Genomic DNA, 8,644 nt, shown 5'->3' with positions numbered 1-8,644 from the left:
ACCCGATTTACACTCCCTGCCAACATCCACCGTGTTCTGCTAAAAACACACAATACATCAGGACAAATCTCTGTCCCCAAGGATCCTACAGGCACTGAGGGAGACAGGTGCACAGGCAATTTCTACACCCTGGGATGAGGGCCATGAGGTGCTAAGGAAGGCCTGAGGACCAGCACCCAACCCTAGGCTGGGGGGATTCAGGGAGGCTTTATGGTGGAAATGACATCTGACCAGAACCTTGAGGGTGCCCAGTTCTGTAATCAGCCAATAAGGCCACCTTCTTATCGCTCCTCACTTCTTTCCATCACGCCTGTGTCCTCACCCACAGCACTAATTCCTCCACACAAGGAACATGTCCCCTTCATCCCTGCATTCCCAGAAGCACCTGGCCCAGCAGCTGTGTGTCCTGCTTTCCAAATCCCAGTCTGAAGCTCCCATCAATAGATGCCTGAGCCTGGCCAGGAAAATATCTGTGGGCACCGGGCATCCTGCCACGACCCCAGCCTGACCACGAGCCTGTGCAGGAAGCCATGGGGCCTTGTCCAGGGAAGCGTTCTCTGTACAGCGACAACTGGGAGAGCCTGCGTCTACACACTCTCCCAGGTCACCATACCAGGGGTGGATCTGATGATTTGGGACTAATTACAAAGCAGGTCGTTTCCACCTGGAACCCCACCAGCAGCTTGTTCAGCACCCTCCTTCCCAAACCAGTCTCTTCCCTGCATTTGGCAGGCACCTCAATGACACAGGTGCCAGGCTGGAAAATTCCAGTGGTTGGGTTCCTTCCTCTCCCTTGGGCCCCCAGCTCAGTAGTGGCAGCCCCACAGATTGTTCCTGAAGATTTTTCTCAAATCTGCGTCCTCCTGGCCACTATCACAGCTGTCATTCCAATTCAGGCCTGCATCATCCCCGCCATCATCTCCTAGCTCCTGTTCTCCTGCGCCTCCAGTTGGTGACTCCACCTTCTGTGGTTTAATTATGTCTGCAATTTAAATCTTTAGCCTGGAGTTCAATCTTGAGAAACTTGCTGTTTCTGCAAATGCATCCTGATGTTTGACCCTGTGATTCTATTCCTCTTACTCCCTCTGGATCACCCTCCTCTCCATGCCCGTTCCACATGCCCCATCAATGCCTGTCAGATGGGACAGCACCCAACCCTCAAGGCTCACTTCAAACTCTGTGTCTCCCATGAAGTTATTCCTAAGGGTCCTAGCCAAAAGGGAGCCTACTGTTCTGAATCCCACTGGTCTTACTGTCTACACTTGTGCAACACTGGCCACACACACAACTTCCATCAGGTCTACTTGTGAACACTGCTTATGTTCCTGCCTAGATTCTGGTTACATCCTAAGGCAGCTGTGGTTGATCACAGAGAGGGGTGGTGGCAAGACAGAGGCTTTGAGACTAGTCTTGTGTGGGTTCTGATGGGGCCACAATATGCCTGTAGGTAAGTACATCATACGGGGTGTCTTGTGACACTAGAGATCATCTATGCAAACCTCGAGGACTTACCATGACCACAACATTAATCAGTCTAAAATACTTCTTGAAGTGACTACACAGAACAAATAAGTCAGAGTATTGTAGACTATAAAATTATGTTAATTTTTAATATGCAAAACTTGGATTACATTTCTGTTCTTACGATATGATCCATATAGACCTCAAAGATGCCCCCACTGATTACCAGCAAGCACATTCTCCAATAACCAGGCACTCTGGACTTGAAAATGTCTTGCTCAAAACCATGAGAATGAATTTACTTAGGGGCACCTGGGTGGCTCAGTCTGTTAAGTGTCCAACTTCGACTCAGGTCATGATCTCTGCAGATTGTGAGTTCGAGCTCCACATTGGGCTCTCTGCTGTCCCTGTCAGCATGGAGGCCACTTCAGATCCTCTGTTCCCCTGTCCCTGCCTCTCCCCAACTTGTGCTCTCCCCAAAATAAATAAATACTAGGGAAAAAAATGAATTTACATAAAAGCCAACCAATAAAACTGGTTGAATTCTATGCCCTAATTGGGTTCTGATCCATATGGCACCAAGCACTACTTTAACCTAAATCTCTATTTTCATTTTTTGTTTTGCTGGTTTCTTGCACCTTGTACATGGAAGATTACTGTTCCCACTGCCCAAGCCCTGAGAAACGCTACCAAAGGCATGAGCAAATAGGGGAGGGTGCCAACCTAAATCACAGCCTCCATGTCAAGCCAAATGGGGAAAACTTCCCAGCCCCATATTCACTCCACGGCTTCCTGTCCCTTTTCTACCAGAGCCACACAGGAAAAAGCCAACACCACAGCAGAGCTACTCACTCCACAGCCACCAGAGGGTCCCACAGCACTAGCTAGGAAGCAAGGACACACCCTCTCCCTGTGCAAATCCAGGAGGGCTTGTCACAGCAACCTCCCCTTGCTTCCAGGCTGGAATCAGGATTGCCAGGAAACCCCAGGGCTAGCTGCCGGCTGACTGACGCTGTTGAGGCTTCAGCTCTTACCAAGCATCCAGCTTTTCACAAAGAGTCGGAGTCCCCAGGACTCCATGGGCCTGAGCCCTCCCCAGCCACATTCCTTCTTGCATCACCAAAGAACACAGTATCTGTGGCTTAAACAGCATTTTTCAGACAGCCCCCAGAATTGCTGCCTGAAGTACCACTTGCTGTCAAGTGTTAATAAAGGAAAAGGAACAGCATGTCTGACAGGCAGGTTACAGCCCATGAGAAACAGGTCCTATCTTGCCCCAACACCAAGCATTCTTGGGGTTCAGACAAGCTGGTGTTCTATTACTTAACTCAAAGTATGAGGTCTTTCTTCCTTCTTGCAAGAGACCAGGGAAATCAGGGATCCTCATGATGAGAAAAAGGGAAAGGAAGGCTAAAATGCCCAGGTTTTTCTCTGGCAGCCACCTCAATCCATAACACAAGCAGAGTCACAAACTTATAACAGATGCTCATTCAGGTTTTGATTGTCTCTTTTGGGGTATTTACAAAGAGGCTGGAATATTCAGACAAATATGTTTTTTAATGTTTATTTTTGAGAGAGAGAAAGAGAGAGAGAGACATAGCATGAGTGAGGAGGAGCAGAAAGAGAGGGAGACACAGAATCCGAAGCAGGCTCCAGGCTCCAAGCTGTCAGCACAGAGCCTGACGTGGGGCTTGAACTCACTAACTGTGAGATCATGACCTGAGCTGAAGTCAGAAGCTCAACCGACTGAGCCACCCAGGAAGGAGCCCCTTGGGACTATGCAGGAAAATATTTTTAAATAATTATGACCTTAAGGGCTTGGTTCCTCCCTTCAGGATGACTGTACATAAGTCACCTCATATAATTCCCATAATAATCACCCCGCAGGATAGGGATTGGAGGAATTTTATAGATGAGGAGACAGAAGGCATGGAGATTTACCTGCCCACGGCACAAAGCAATGCTGTAGCAGAGCCAGGATTCAACACGGGTCCATCTGGCTCCACCCCACCCTCCACTTAATAATAATTATAGTTAACATGAGTGTGGCACTTACTATGTGCCAGACACCCTGCTAAGCACTTACACGCTTTTTCTCATTTATATTCCAAACATCCCTAGGAGGCAGGTACGACAATCAAGTTCAAGTCCCTTTTCCAAATGAGAAAACTAAAATTTGAAACAGCTGGGTGACATGTGCCACATCACATGGTTAATGAGAGGCAAGGAAACTGGATTCACCCCAACCTTGTGCTCTTAACCACTATGTTGAAACACAGCCGACTGCGTCTCCTACCTCATCTCCTGTCACTCTCCACTCGGCTGCAGGCACCTTGCTGCAGGCACACTGATGGCTTTTCAATCCCACCCCCCGCCAAGCCCAAGCCCCTCCCTGCTTCCTAGCCTCTGCACCTGCTTTTCCCTCCACCAGAAAAGCTTCCCCCTAGTCCCTGCTGTATTTACAACCTTAGTTCCTTCTCTTCCTCTAAGTCTGGGTTTAAATGTCCCCTCTTCAGCGCCTGGTGGCTCAGTGGGTTAAGCGTCCGACTTCGGCTCAGGACATGATCTTGTGGTTATGGGTTCAAGCCTCGTGTTGGGCTCTGTGCTGACAGCTCAGAGCCTGGAGCCTGCTCCAGATTCTGTGTCTTCCTCTCTCTCTGCCCCTCCCCTGCTTGCACTCTGTCTCTCTCTCTCTCTCTCTCTCTCAAAACTAAATAAAGATTAAAAAAAAATTTTAATGTCCCTTCTTCAGTGTACTCTTCTCTGACTTTTTACCTAAAATGTGTCCCCTTCAATTCTCTCATTCAGACCCTTATTCTTCCCATAATGGCACTCATTACAATCTACAAAAATTGTACAATCTACAAAAATTACAATCTACAAAAATTTTATATTAGTTTAGTTTTCCCCTTCTATTTTATTTGTCTTCCCCCTAGAATGTAAGGCCTGGGAAATCTGTCTGTCTTGGCCACTGACATATCCCCATTACCCAGAACATGCCAGATATTAGAAGGTACTCAGTAAATATTTGCTAGATTATAATCATTAGAATTTGCAGCTCACCTATGGTTTCCAAACCAAAGCTAAGAGTTCTGCATTTAAAAGGAAGGAAAGTGGGGGGGGGGGGGGACACTGGGTGGCTCAGTTGGTTAAGCATCCAACTCTTGGTTTCGCTCAGCTCATGATCTCACGAGTTCGTGAGTTCAAGCCCCGCGTTGGGCTCTGCACAGGCAGTGTGGAGCCTGCTTGGGCTTCTCTGTCAATCCCTCTCTCTGCCCCTCCCCCCCCCACACTGTCTCTGTCTCTCTCAAAATAAATAAATAAACTTAAAACAAAAGAAGTAAAAGGAAGGAAGGCAAGCTATAGTCCTTCAGCTTTTGTTGCCCCAAGAGATAAATGAGCACAGTGAGCATAGCCTCTACGAAACCCTCCAGCACTCCAGAAGGAACACTGCTCAAAGGCATTTAACCACAAATCACACAGACCTTGAGCCATGGAAGGGCCTCGCTTGGCCTCCCCAGAGCTTCTGCTCCACAGAGGGAGGGACCACACAGAAGCTGGTTCTCCCGAGTAGAACCTGCTGTCTGCTGGGCAAGGCTGGGTGCCTTCACAGTCATGACCTGCCCAGAGCCTGGCAGCTAGTAAGTGGGGCAACCACTCACTCTCCTTTAAAATTCTTCAGTGGCTCTGTGTTACCTTCAGAAACACACTCCAGACTCCTCGGTAGAGTATCTCAGGCACCCCAGGAAAGGTACCTCCTCTCGGGACCAGGGCAATTCCTGGGATGGAGGTGCTACCTCACAATTCCATGCTCTGGCACATGCTTTTCCTTCCTCCCTGCCCCCACTCAATCTAATCCCTAGTTGTCCTTTAAGATTCCTGATAGGAATCCATCCTAAGAAAATAAATATGTGGGCAGAGACGTTTATTCAAAAGTAGTCCTACTGTATATCATTATTAAGTATGGCAGTAACAAAAACTGCTAACAACCTAAATGTTCAAAAAATATGGGAAAGGTTTAATAAACTATATTTCCCTTAAACTTAGGGTTACTAGTTGAGCCACACTTGGGGGTTTGCTGTTTTGTTTTGTTTTCTCGATCGCCAGCCCTAGTCTTGACCAGGCAACTGTAAATCTGTGGTCTCCACCTGAAGTGCCATGGAGGACCGCCACGACTCCTTGTGAGGGGTGCGAACTTGTGGTGCTAGAGGTAGCAGGGCAAGCCTTTCTCTGCTTCCAGGGGCTCTTCCAAGGGACCATACCGCTCCAGCACACAGCCCTTTTGCCAGCGAGGAACCTGGTGAAGTTCCGTTTGATGGCATTTCCCAGGATGCCCCTCCCCTCGGGCTGGACTTTCATCCACTTCCACAGCAGGTGAGCATTGTCCCATTCACACAGATCTTGCAGAACATATCGAGTGTGACATTATGATCAGCAGAGAGCTGCCTGATCTCTGCATTGCTCCCTGGCTGCTGCCTCCAAACTGGTTGCAAGGGAAGGCCAGGATCCGTAAACCGCGTAGAGCAAGCGTATGGGGCATGCAGGTCGACAAGCTGAGTATAGTTGATGTCTGTTTTGCTGCACCGCGAGGCCACACTGGTGACGATGCACAGGAAGCCCTGGTACTTGCCCAGGTGAACCATGTGCCCACCGATGACCTCATCTGAGAACTCCTGCAGAGACTGAGTACAGAGTCAGTGGTCTCAGGACACGCACATGGTGCGGGGTGGGCTGGGCTTGGCCAGGGCCCCGCACAACAGTGCCGGCTTCAGCAGGCAGCACGGGTGGCTGAGGTTCACATCCACAACCACATCTTTCTGAGTCTGCTGCCAAATTACCAGCACTCGAAAGAACGCCACTCTATTTGTTAGGGTTATGCTGTAACAAATAACCCCCAAATTTCAGAGTTTTTTTCCTCACCCACATAAGTATTCCAGTGAAGGTGTGCCCGGTTAGCAGGTGGTTTTCCTCCACTCAGGGATTCAGGAACTCGGACCCCTTCCAGCTGTGATTCTTCCAACCCTAAAGTCTCAGAGTCTAGCAGATGGAATGAAAAAGTGTGGTAAAGTCGCCTCTTAACCAATTTGGTCTGCAAGTGACACACATCGCTGCCAGTCCCATTCAGTTGGTGACTAGTCAGAGTCCCACCTACGTGTAAGGGCTGCCTGGAACGTAATTCTCAGCTGATCGGCCACAGCCCAGCTGAACCTCTACATTCGGATGGGAAGAAAGCATCTTTCTGGCGGACAGGCTCCCTCCACACTACAGCTACAAACCCCAGAAGTTAAGTACCACTGGGTACCAGGTTTTGTTTCCACACGGAGAAGACGGACTACTGCCTGAGCAGTGGAACAATGCCCCCTGTCCCTAGCATTTAGTGCACTAGAACATACCAGAGGCCTGGTGGCTTAAACATGGCCTTCACTTTGCTCCAGGGACCACACTGCCTCAGGTTCCCATTCCTTGGATGGCTGTTAACCTAAAAATAAAAGGGCCAATTTTATTACCAGCAAAAATGGGTTTATTGGGGAACAGCACAGAATTACAAACCAGGACAAGCAAACAATGGGCAAGTCAGGAGAACAAAGGAGAGGACCACTCTTTTATAAAGGAAATTAGAAGTTCAGAAGGGCTGTTATAAACATCAAGTCCCTTGGAGTAAACTGGAGTTTGAAGCGTAGTGGCTTTTCGTTGGCTGAGTTGTGACAGTCTCTCACTGGCTGGGCTGTTGCTGGGGGAGGAAGAAAACCTTCCTCTCTCCTGCCTGGATGGTGAAGTGGTATCCACCTGCGGGTCCCTCTCCCTGTTCCATCTTCAATCGATGAGTGCTAGGGCATGAACACTCCTCCTGCTGGCCTCCCTACTCCGTTTTCAACATGATATCCTTTTATTAATTTTCACATGGCCATTCTATCTGTTCTCTTCCCACAACTTCCCTTCCCCCTACGGCCCCACCATCCTTGCTGGGCAGCTCCAGCTCAGGCACTGCTGCCTGATCTGATTGGTTGTCACTAGTGACACAGAGTTGACTCCACTGTATGCATGTGGTTTACAAGGCACAAGTACGTTCTCAAGAAAGAACTGCCAGGGACCACTTCTTCTAGAAGGAGATTTATAGCCATGGTAGATATTTAGGATTTTATGGACCTACCAGTACAAAGTCATAAAAAACTGCACAAAGGCAGAGATAGCAGCCATCCTACTGACCATTTTCACCACTGTATCCTCAGCACTTAGCTGTGTTTCAGAAACCCAGGTTCTTCTGTCTTTGGAGCTGCAGCTACTAGGACCTGGGAGCCCTCAGAGTCTGGCCCCAGCTGGAAGAAGAAGAGAATAAAGAAGCTACCGTGTTGTTGAATAGTTACTTGTTGAATGGGGAAAAAAAGAATGAGTGAATAAATAAGCATGTTCTTGATAAATATTTAATGACAAAAGAGTAAAGATAAAGTATTATGGGACAAAAATAGAACATGTAATTCTATAATCATAGTGATCACAATTTAGAAATCTCACATCAAAAGCAAAAGTATATATATTTACTTTTTTTTTTTTTTTTACAGTCTTCAGCACTTCTTACCCCTTCACTAAATAAATACTATCCAGCCCACCAAAGGACTAAATAGCAGTTGTCACATGGCTGTATGCCAGTTCAGGCTCATGTGTGACAATTCTTCAAGGAAAAGTGGATGTACTCCATTGGGGTAGAGAAGGCTTCTGAGTTCATTCTTCCTACTGCATTGCATCTGGAACTTTTTCTTTGCTGCCCACTTTTCTAGTGAGCAAGTTTTATGTTTGGGGAAAGGTGAGAGAGACAGCCTGGATCCAACTCATTCTTTCTGAAATCACTTTAGGGATCAACTTCAAGAATAACCCTGGGTTCAAGTTTTAAAATCCACCCCACTCACTGCAAATCCCCAAATTATATATAATAGATGTATAAAAAGACTAGAAAAAAAGACATAAAAAGTACTTATCTTTGGTTAATAGGTTTACAAATAATTGTATTTTCTTTTTCATACATTGCTATATTTTCTAAACCTTTTATAAGAATGTAACCTTTTTGCAATTAGATTTCAAATTCACAATAAGTGTCTTTTTTTTTTTTAGGTTTATTTCTTTTGAGAGAAAGAGTGCACACACACATGTGCAAGCAAGGAGAGTGGCAGAGAGAGATGGTGAGAAT

The 8,644-nt window shown here is 47.2% G+C and overlaps 1 pseudogene; it reads right to left on the bottom strand.

The window, feature by feature from the left end:
* Window positions 1-4,765: 4,765 nt before the first annotated feature.
* Window positions 4,766-6,359, bottom strand: LOC101085059 (annotated as a pseudogene).
* Window positions 6,360-8,644: the final 2,285 nt, after the last annotated feature.

Source organism: Felis catus, chromosome C1 (assembly GCF_018350175.1).
Source record: "Felis catus isolate Fca126 chromosome C1, F.catus_Fca126_mat1.0, whole genome shotgun sequence".
In the NCBI taxonomy this organism is placed as follows: Eukaryota; Metazoa; Chordata; class Mammalia; order Carnivora; family Felidae; genus Felis; species Felis catus.
Note: the sequence above shows the minus strand (reverse complement) of the source record. Positions and strands in the feature narration are given on the sequence as shown.